The sequence below is a fragment of the Petaurus breviceps genome, unplaced genomic scaffold (genome assembly GCF_028583685.1).
Source record: "Petaurus breviceps papuanus isolate PSGF00001 unplaced genomic scaffold, PetGlider_PUasm1.0 90792, whole genome shotgun sequence".
NCBI classification, from domain to species: domain Eukaryota; kingdom Metazoa; phylum Chordata; class Mammalia; order Diprotodontia; family Petauridae; genus Petaurus; species Petaurus breviceps.
Window position 1 is genome coordinate 4,713,440 of NW_027187347.1, and position 9,688 is coordinate 4,723,127.

Genomic DNA, 9,688 nt, shown 5'->3' on the forward strand with positions numbered 1-9,688 from the left:
GAACAAAGTGGAGGAATTCATGAAAAATGTTGAGTTTCTGGTCTATATAGGAGGTAGAGCAGAGAATAGAGCTATGATGTGGAAGAGTGGACTTTAGTCTTTCTCTTCTCTGGTACTATGAATTGTGTGAATGGTATGTGTCTAAGAACAATGGATTAATTTTGTTTTGACTCTGAATTCTTTTCCTTTTTAGGGCTTCCTCCTCTAAATTAGAGTAGTATTGAAGGTCTGAAATACTGAATCTGACCACTGAAAATAAAAGTTGTTTGACTTTAGAAAGCCTGAATATTTTCCCTATTTGATGATGCATCTTAACCAGACTAAGTACTGGAAGACTAGGTATAATTATAAATGTGCTTGGGATAGTAGGACTCTGTAGAGGCAGAGAATTACATTTTCTAATGTCTTCAATTGCTTGTGTCTGATGAGGCTGACCTTGGCCCAGGATAGTCTCTGAGGGACATATAGCCCACTTGAGAGGCAAAAAAGAATTATTTTTCACCATTTATAGAATTAGAATTAAGTCCAATGTGCTTTATACTTTTTTATGGAGTGAAATAAAGCCTTTTCTATACTTTCAATGTAATATTAATCTAAGTACCTGCATGAGATTGAAGAACCTTTTATCCTTTTATGCTGGAGACATAGACTCAAGTTAAAAGTTGATGTTCCTAGTGAAAATTCTTGAGCAGGGTCATAAAAGAAAAAGAGTATGATTGTTAAGAAGCCTCTTCATGATTAGACCCAATCCATGTAAACCCCGGAGCTTTAGTCATTATGGTCAAAGGATTACATTTTTTTTTTTCAAGTCACAAAATTAACTTTATTTCACCATTTACAGCCATTTAAGTCTTGATTATTGCAAAACATATACAAAGACATTTTTAAAAAAAATCAGAGTTTTGTTTTCTCGAGTAAGAGTAGAAAAATCAGAGCACTGTCAGCACAGCTTATACAAATATTGATAAAAAGTATTTTAAAGTCTGGAAGGTTCTTAAGGAAGTAACACATTCTGGGACAAAATGAATTAGGCATTGTCATAAGTGATAGAATCATATTATCAATAACTTTTTAGCTATTCCCAGGAATAAAATAAAAACTTAAAAACAAAGAATTCTAATATTTAGACCTCTCTGGGTACATTCATCACCTCCTTATGAATAAAACATTTGATTTTGTGTCAACTTTAGACTAAAGATTGAAAATAGTGCCTACTACTTACTTACAGAAGCGGAACCCTACTATGCGTCAGCACCCACCACTGAGTATCTTCTCCCATCTACCTAGCAATGTGGCACAGTGTTTCTGTACTAATCTATTTTAGCCAAAATCACAATAAAATTAGGGGAAAGCACTAAAATCCTCTAATCCATGATGTCAGTCCTGTGATAGGTCAATTATATACAGACAGTAGAATAATTATGTCCAGTACAACAGAGTATTAGTTTTCCAATTTAAAGTTTAACCAATGAAATAAAATGTCAACTCTATTTAAAGTATTTCAGGAAAATCCAATTTGAGAATCACATCTGCATTATTTGCCTCCCGTTGCCCCTCATTCATTGACAGGAATTTTGTAGGCCACCATGCTATTTACTTTGTGTATAGTTGTAGTAAAGGAACGGAGATGGACCTCTTCAGAATTGGCAATAAACTGTGGCCCAGACTCTTCCCATTTTTCAGGGACTACCAGTTCTTTTTGTGTGTAAATGAGGAGATCAGAGATCAAATGCACAAGCTACTTCTAACAATGGCAGAAATGTCACAGTGGCTGTAATTTGTCGGATCAATGAACAAATTTCATCTAGGATGGATTTCACTGATTTCTCTCTTGGTGCACTGTCTTCCTTTGCAGTCTTGTCACACTCAATATCAAACTGCCATCGTTCAAGGACTTCGCCACTTTCAATATTCGAAATCACCACCACCAACTTCTGAACTGAACAACTGTACAGCCAGTCTTTGAGTTGGTCCACCACATTATTCAAGTATTTTATGAGATCAAGATCCGTTGTCACAAGCAAAGTCAGTCCGTATTTCTGCACCCGAGTAAAGGTTTCAAATGGGTATATTCTTCCTCTTCCTCTTCCTCCTCCAGCCGCTGTTGCTCAGGCTCTGCTCCTCTCCAGCCAGCGAGTCCCCCCAAGACTGTAGCACCGATTTCTCCTGGAGCAGACTGGGGACTCTGACTAGGAGGGTCCCATGAAGCACACACGTTTCACATCCATGGAATGTGTGTATGTGTGCAGAGGGAATCTGTGGTCCCTGCCTTGGAAAGAACTGCCCCACCACCTCTACCTCCAGTCAGTCCCCCCAAAAGATTACATTTTGATGCTAAAATGTCTATGGCACCAGGAGATGGGAACAACTGAAACTAGGGGTTGGAAGATATCAATAAAAATTTTGAGGATATGCCAGTTTACTGAGGGCCAAATTTATACATAGACAAATCTGTCAATAAGTAGCTGTGTGACCTTTGGAATTTTCATGTATTTTGTTTGGGCTTCCCAATAGCAGCAGCAATAGTAGTAGCTTATGATTTTATTAAATTTTATAGTTTATGAAATAGTTTTCTCACCATCCTGTGAGGTCAATAATTTAAATTCTTACCTTCTTCATAGATAATCATAGATTCAGTAAATGAGGTCCAAAGAACTTGGTAGTGGTAAAAGCTATAACTGCAACCCAGATTGCATGATTCAATCCAGTGTTCTTCCCACTATGGCTCTATAATAATACGAGCTGATTGGACTAGGATATTCCTAACATCATTCTAAGCTCTAAAGGTTTTTGATGTGTGTCCTGTTAGAGTAAGTAAATTTTGAGCCTTACTCAGAACATAATTATGTCTCGTCCATTACTATAGGGTGCTATGGCTCACTGTTCTGCTAACATAGAGGTAATACACGTAAACTTACAGACATGGATCAAAACAATAATTAGTTGTTAGTGATAGCATATGCTGAATTATTATTTTCTGGACATCTTTCAAATAGAATGACAAGAAGTGATGCTACTTTTGACCATGAGATTTGGGCAATAGGTGTCATTGGTCCTTTTTATCCACTGAAATCAGCTATAGCACAACATATGGTTAGGGATACCAGTCACTAGGGGGAGTACTTGCCCCATGGCCTTGACAATCACATCCTAATATGGGATGGGAATGAATAAGGGTAGCTGGGTAAGAAAGAAAGGGGGAGAAACGTGGTTGGGGTCTGGTCTTGGGAAATGAGTTGTCATATCATTTGTATTTGTTCATGAGCATTAAGTCATGCCTGAAATTAATAGATAGAAAACAAATTAATAACAAGATCTCTATCTTTTAATTATAATTACTATTTATGTGACACTTTACCAAGTATTTTCTTTACAACAACACTGTGAAGTAGGTAGAGAAGATATTAACTACCCCTAGTTTACAGATGAGGAAACTGAGGCTTCTGAAAGTTAAATGGCTTGCCCCATGTCTTCCAGCTAGTAAGTAGCAAAGCTAAAATTTGAATCTAGATCCTCTCACCCAAGGATTAGTATTCTTTCCACTAGAAATTCTGCCTTTAGAGTTCAAGAATCTTCCATAATTAGACTTGGAGAGTAGGCCACAGCTTCTACTAATCTATATATAATTGTTGGGTGATAATAACAAGGGTACCAGAAAATTTCTGTTTTTGCCTATCATAGGTGCTTAAACATGTCACTCTTTGAGATATTGTCTCCATTCTCTTACCTTAATTTAGTGTAATTCTATTACCTACAGTAAATAAGATTATCTGCCTTTAGTTCAATTCAATAAACATTTATAAAATGCTCTCTTTATGCCAGACATTGACCTTAGGGAATTTATATTGTACATTCTCCTGGTGAGATACAACATGTATAGTAGATATAAAATGTGCAAAAGGTACAACAGATGAGTCAATATTATATGGTGGAGGTCATGAAGGAATGCATTCAAAGCATGGAGGATAGACTAGACAAAGGGACATAGTAGTACTTAATAACTGCTTATTGAGTGACCAGATAGTTTAGTTGGAATATAAAGTATGTGGAGGAGAGTAATATGCAGTGTCTTAAAGGGATAGAGCCAGATTGTAAAGTTTAGAGGTCAAAACAGATGATTCTTTTTCTTATCTTAGTGACATTAGGGAGCCACAGAATCTTCTTGAGAAAGGGAGTAACATGATGTAATGTAATGCCAAAAGAAGGCAACTTCCCAGGTTCAAAATACCAGCATAGGTGCTCTCTATTTTATTTAGTGACAAACCAAGAACAGAGAAGATCAAAACATGACATCATTCCAAATACAGCATTTACTAAGTGTGATTAAATAATCTCCAAGTACTACCCCACCCCAGGATCTTCCAATCATTCAATCAATTACAAAGTCTCTGTTCTAAATACTTCTCCACCACTAGGCTATACCTTAATTAAGTTCACCACAAAGCCCCTTTTCTCAAATGTAGATTAGTTTCCAAACATAAGGTCAAAAGTTCCCCACCCCTGGATCACAATTGAATCTACCCCAGAGTTACATCAAGTTTAAACATAGCACTTAATACCCAAATGGAGGTCTTTTCTTCATCTTGACACGAGGCAAGTTCTCAGCAATCTTAGTTCCTGGGGAGACAAGGCTTAGCAAGGCCACAAGATACATTGCCAGTCCCTTCATGAATTCATCCTCTGTCTGTAGAACAGTCCTAGAACCCCTGAACACATTAGCAAAGCCCTCTCCCAGGATTTCTGTAAACATACAACAAGAAAATCCTTCTTCAGGGCTTCTGTACCAACAGAAAGGCTCCCAGACCCCTGCAACAACAGCACTGTCCCTCACCAGTGGACAGTATTCACTCTGTCTGCAGGACAGTCTCCAGACCCCTGCAACAACAGTACTGTCCCTCACCAGTGGACAGTATTCACTCTCTGTCTGCAGGACAGTCTCAGGCCTTCTTAACCAAATGCCAGGTTCCAGGACTTCTTCAAGAAAAGGACTGTCTTTCACCAGTGGACAAATCTGGCAAAACAACATCAAAACAGACAGACAAAGTACCAGCAAAACAGCCATGTCTTCTCAGTCCTTGGCAGCTCAGGGGGCAGGTCTCAAAAGTCCAGGGCAATTCAAAGCGGCCACCAGCAATTCTCTTAGTCTCTCTCTCTTCCCACGAGGTGCTGCTTCCAAAAAGATCTTCCGCCTCTCTCTAGTGTCTCTCCAAATCTATGTCACCAGCTCCTCCCAGTCAGGACTTTCTTTTCACATCAAAAAGTCCATCCCACAGGTGGGATTAACAAGCTCTGGGTTTTAATACAATCAATTTGAAAACCAAGCCCAATACAGGGGAATCTCCACATTCCATTACTATCACACATGATCAGAACTGTTCTTTAAGAATACTAGTTTGGTAGCTGTGTGGAGGATAGATTGGGGAGGGGAGAAACAAGGCAGGGAGAACAGTAGGAAAACTGCCACAATAATCTATGTGATAGATGATGAAAGTTAGAACTAAGCTGGAGGTGATCTGAGTTGAAAGGACTAAGATGCGAGAGATATTGTGATGAAAAATGAATAAGATGTTACCTAATTGAAAATAGGGAGGGGAAGAACCAGAGACAGGAAGAAGATACAAATAAGGAAAGAAGACAGTCCCTGCCTTCAAAGAGCTTTCAATTTAATGGGAGAAGACAACACATGAAAGGAAGGGACAACTGGGGTGTATGCCTTATGGAGCACCATGTTATGTGGTAGCTAAGTAGAGCTGCTGCTGAAAAATGGAAGGAAGGAAAGAAGGAAGAAGAGGAGATGGAGGAGGAGGAGGAAGAGGATACTGGGTTAACAACTGTAGAAGAATAGTAAGTCATTTGTCAGATATAGGGAGATTGGAAGGAGAGGAAAGTTTGGGTAGAAGATAATGAGTTTGATTTCAGGCAAGTTGATTTTGAGATGCTTATGAGATATCCAGTTGGAGATGACCAGTGGGTAGTTAGAGATGGGGCACTAGAATTCAAGAGATATGAGGGGCAAGAAAATGCAGCAAAGTATTTCTGATACTGGTGAGGTACCAGCTCTGGGAACCCCCTTGTCTTTGAGGTGCTGCCTCTGGGAAACCCCTTGAACTCTGATTAAATTGTCCCATTTGATGAGGCATTATACCCTTAACTGGGTCCTTACTAAGCTATGCACAGAAACCTGAGAAGAAGAATCTCCCCGTTGGGCTGCTCAGAGTCCAAATCACACCTTGGGAAAATATCAAGCTTAGTCCCTTTGAATTTATGTATGGGAGGTCCTTCCTAACCTCTGACATCCTGGTGGACCCAGAACAGCATTTAATTACCCAATTTGCAACTCAGTGAGGAGCTGTCAGGAATGCTTTGACTGAAGTATCTCCCCAAAGCTCTTGGCAATGAAAAGGAATGTCCTGCTGCAGTACAACCTGGAGACTGGGTCTACTTAAAATCATGGAAAACCCAAAAGGGAGAACAATTAGATATCAAATGGAAGGGACCCTACCAAGTCATACTCACAACTCCAACAGCAGTAAAACTTGAAAGTCTCCTCAGCTGGACTCATAATTCTAGGATTAAATCAGTACTACCTCTTGCTTCCCCCACCCCCACCCCGAGACTCCAGAATATACTTGTGAGCCATTGGAGGACCTCAAGCTACTGTTTAGAAAGGCCCCAGCCACCTCCAGCAAAAAGAATAAAAAGAGGTGAAATTATACCTGCCCTTTTCCTTTTGGTCTTGCCATAGTTATCTTTAATCCCAACCAGGAAAACTGTCTTTTGTGCCAGGGACATTTTCTTTCCTCTGGTTTTTTTTTTGGTGCCTGTTTGGTCTTCATTTCCTTAACCTCCTTGCCAGGTTGGTCTCCTACAGGGTTCAAGCCATCAACCTCTGGATGACCACTAAGGCTGTGCAAATCTCCAACTGAATCCAAGTTCTCCAGCCCACTGGATCTGGTATTATCCATGTTCTGGAGTCTGACCCCATGAATGTGAAGTCTGACCTCCTTGGATAGGACCCAGAGAAGCAGGGACAGATCTACACCCCTTGCCAGCAGGAAGTACTTTCAGAAGCTGAGACATTTACCCTTTACCCCAAAGGAATTTGGGTCTCATTTGTTTGGCGGGGGGGGGGGGATGATGAGCTGCTGGCTCTGGGAACTTCCTTGAGCTCTCCTTGAATTTTTGAGATACAGGCTCTGGGAACTCCCCCTTGACCTCTGATTAAATCATCCCATCTGATGAAGCATTTGCATGAAGCCACAAGCCTTACATTGTGGGTGGGCCCAAACTGCTATTACTAGCCTAGCCCTCCATTCCATCAACTTCCCACCCCTGAGCCTACTGAAATATCAATCCACTCTTGAACTGGCCATTGTCTGTAGTCTCCAGGTAGCTTCCAGCAACTTCCCACCATTACCTCATTAATTCCTTCTGAAGACCCTCCCCAAATTCCTCCTCTAGACCACCCCTAGATTCTTCCCACATCCTTCTATATATAAGACCCCATCTCACACCATGTGGTGTGAGAGACCCATAGAATTTTCTAACACAGACTTACTCTGTCCAATACAAAAGAACTTTTAATAAACTTTACTTTTTTTTTCACTGAGAAGACTTGAATCAAATTCATTTGACGGGACCTGGCATGTTGGTATTTTGGGGTCTTGAGCACCCCTAACCCTCTTTTTGGGTAACCTTCTCAGAAACACAATCAGGATAACACAGGATCTGGCAGTGTCAAAAGTGAAGGATCAAAGGGCTTGGAATATGATATTCCAGAGGTCAAAGGAGCTGGGATTAAAACCAAGAATCACCTACCCAGCAAAACTGAGTATCATGTTTCAGGGGAAATTATGGTCATTCAATGAAATAGAGGACTTTCAAACATTCTTGATGAAAAAACCAGAGTTGCATAGAAAATTTGACATTCAGACACAAGAAGCAAGAGAAGCATGAGAAGGTAAACAGGAAAAAGAAATCATAAGGAACTTATCCAAGTTGAAGTACTTATATTCCTACATGGAAAATTGATAATTATAGCTTATGAAACTTTTCTCAGTATGAGAATAGTTGAAGGGAATATAAATGTGTATATATATATGTATATATATATATATATATATGTAGCAGGGTATATGTGCTTATGAATACATATGTTAGTGTGTGTATATATGTATACAAGTATACATAGACAAAGGGCACAGAATTAGTTGAATAGGAAGGGATGATACCTAAAAGGTGAAATTGAGAGGTGATAGAGGAATATAATGAGAGGAGATGGGGAGAGACAGAATGGGGTAAATTATCTCATATAGAAGGGGCAAAGGAAAATGGTCACAATGGAGGGGAAGAACAGGAAGACAAAAGTCAACCTTATTCTCATTGAATTTGGCTTAGGGAAGGAGTGACATACACACTAAATAGGGTATCTTTCCATACAGCAGAGTAGGGGGTAAGGGGATGAGATGGGGGATGATGGAGGCGAGGACAGGGTGGGGGGAAGGTAGTTAGAAGCACACACTTTTGAAAAGGGACAGGCTCAAAGTAGAGAATAGAACAAGTGAGAGGTGGGATAGGAGAGAGGGAAATATAGTCAGTCTTTCACAATATATCCACTATAGAAATGTTTTGTGTAGGTACACATGTACAAGCTATATTGAATTGCTTATCTTCCAAGTAAGAGTGGGTGATGAGAGAGGAAGGAAAAGAATCTGGAATTCAAAGTTTTAAAATCAAATGTTTAAAAAATATATTATTATTATTTTACATTCAACCTAGAAATAAGATATATAGGCACTGGGGTATAGAGATCCATCTTGCCCTACTGGAAATTCAGAGGGGAGGATATAGGAGAGAGCAGATTGGGGGAGGGGATATACAGTGGGATAGCCATTTTGGGGTGGTGGGTAGGGGAAAGATGGGGAGAAAATTTGTAACTCAAAATCTTGTGGAAATGAATGAAATAAACTAAAAAGAAACATAAAATTTAATTTTTAAAAAAGAAGAGTTAATTTTATAGTCTCACAGGTGAGTCTGTATTATTTTTTCTTTGCCCCTATTTTCTAAGAAATACTATACTTATTTTTCTATTTTTTCTATGTAGAAATTTCTATATATTTCAAATATACCATTTGAAATGTCCTTGTGGATGACACTACATTCTTTTTTTGTTGTTGTTGTTGTTTTTGCTTTTTGGAGGGGGGAAGGTAGGACAGTTGGAGTTAAGTGACTTGCCCAGGGTCACATGCCTAGTTTTGTGTTAAGAGTCTGAGGCTGAATTTGAACTTAGGTCCTCCTGACTCCAGGGCCAGTGCTCCATTCACTCTGCCACCTATCTTCCCCCACTCTATTCTTTAATGATGACCATAGCTAATACATAGGTGCTTTACAGTTTGCAAAGTGATTTACATATTATCTCATTTGATCCTCATTATAGCATTGCAAGGAAGGTCCTTTAGATACCTTTTCTTAACCTGGTATTCTAAATGACATGCTTAATAGTCCTGTGAGATTTCCTTAAATTTTAGTGATATTTCTTCCTTCTAAAATATTAGCTATGATATTTTTCATGTAGGAAAAAAATTCTCTCTTATCATGAGAGAATCTTGGAATGGGCCTCAGGATGATCTGAGTTCAAATTCTTCTTCAGAATAGTTGCTGTGTGTCCCTGCACAAATCACTTAACCTC

General features: G+C 39.3%; 1 pseudogene; it reads right to left on the reverse strand.

Moving 5' to 3' along the window:
* Positions 1–794: 794 nt before the first annotated feature.
* On the reverse strand, positions 795–2,629 carry LOC138147436 (mitotic spindle assembly checkpoint protein MAD2A pseudogene; annotated as a pseudogene).
* Between the last annotated feature and the right edge of the window lie 7,059 nt (positions 2,630–9,688).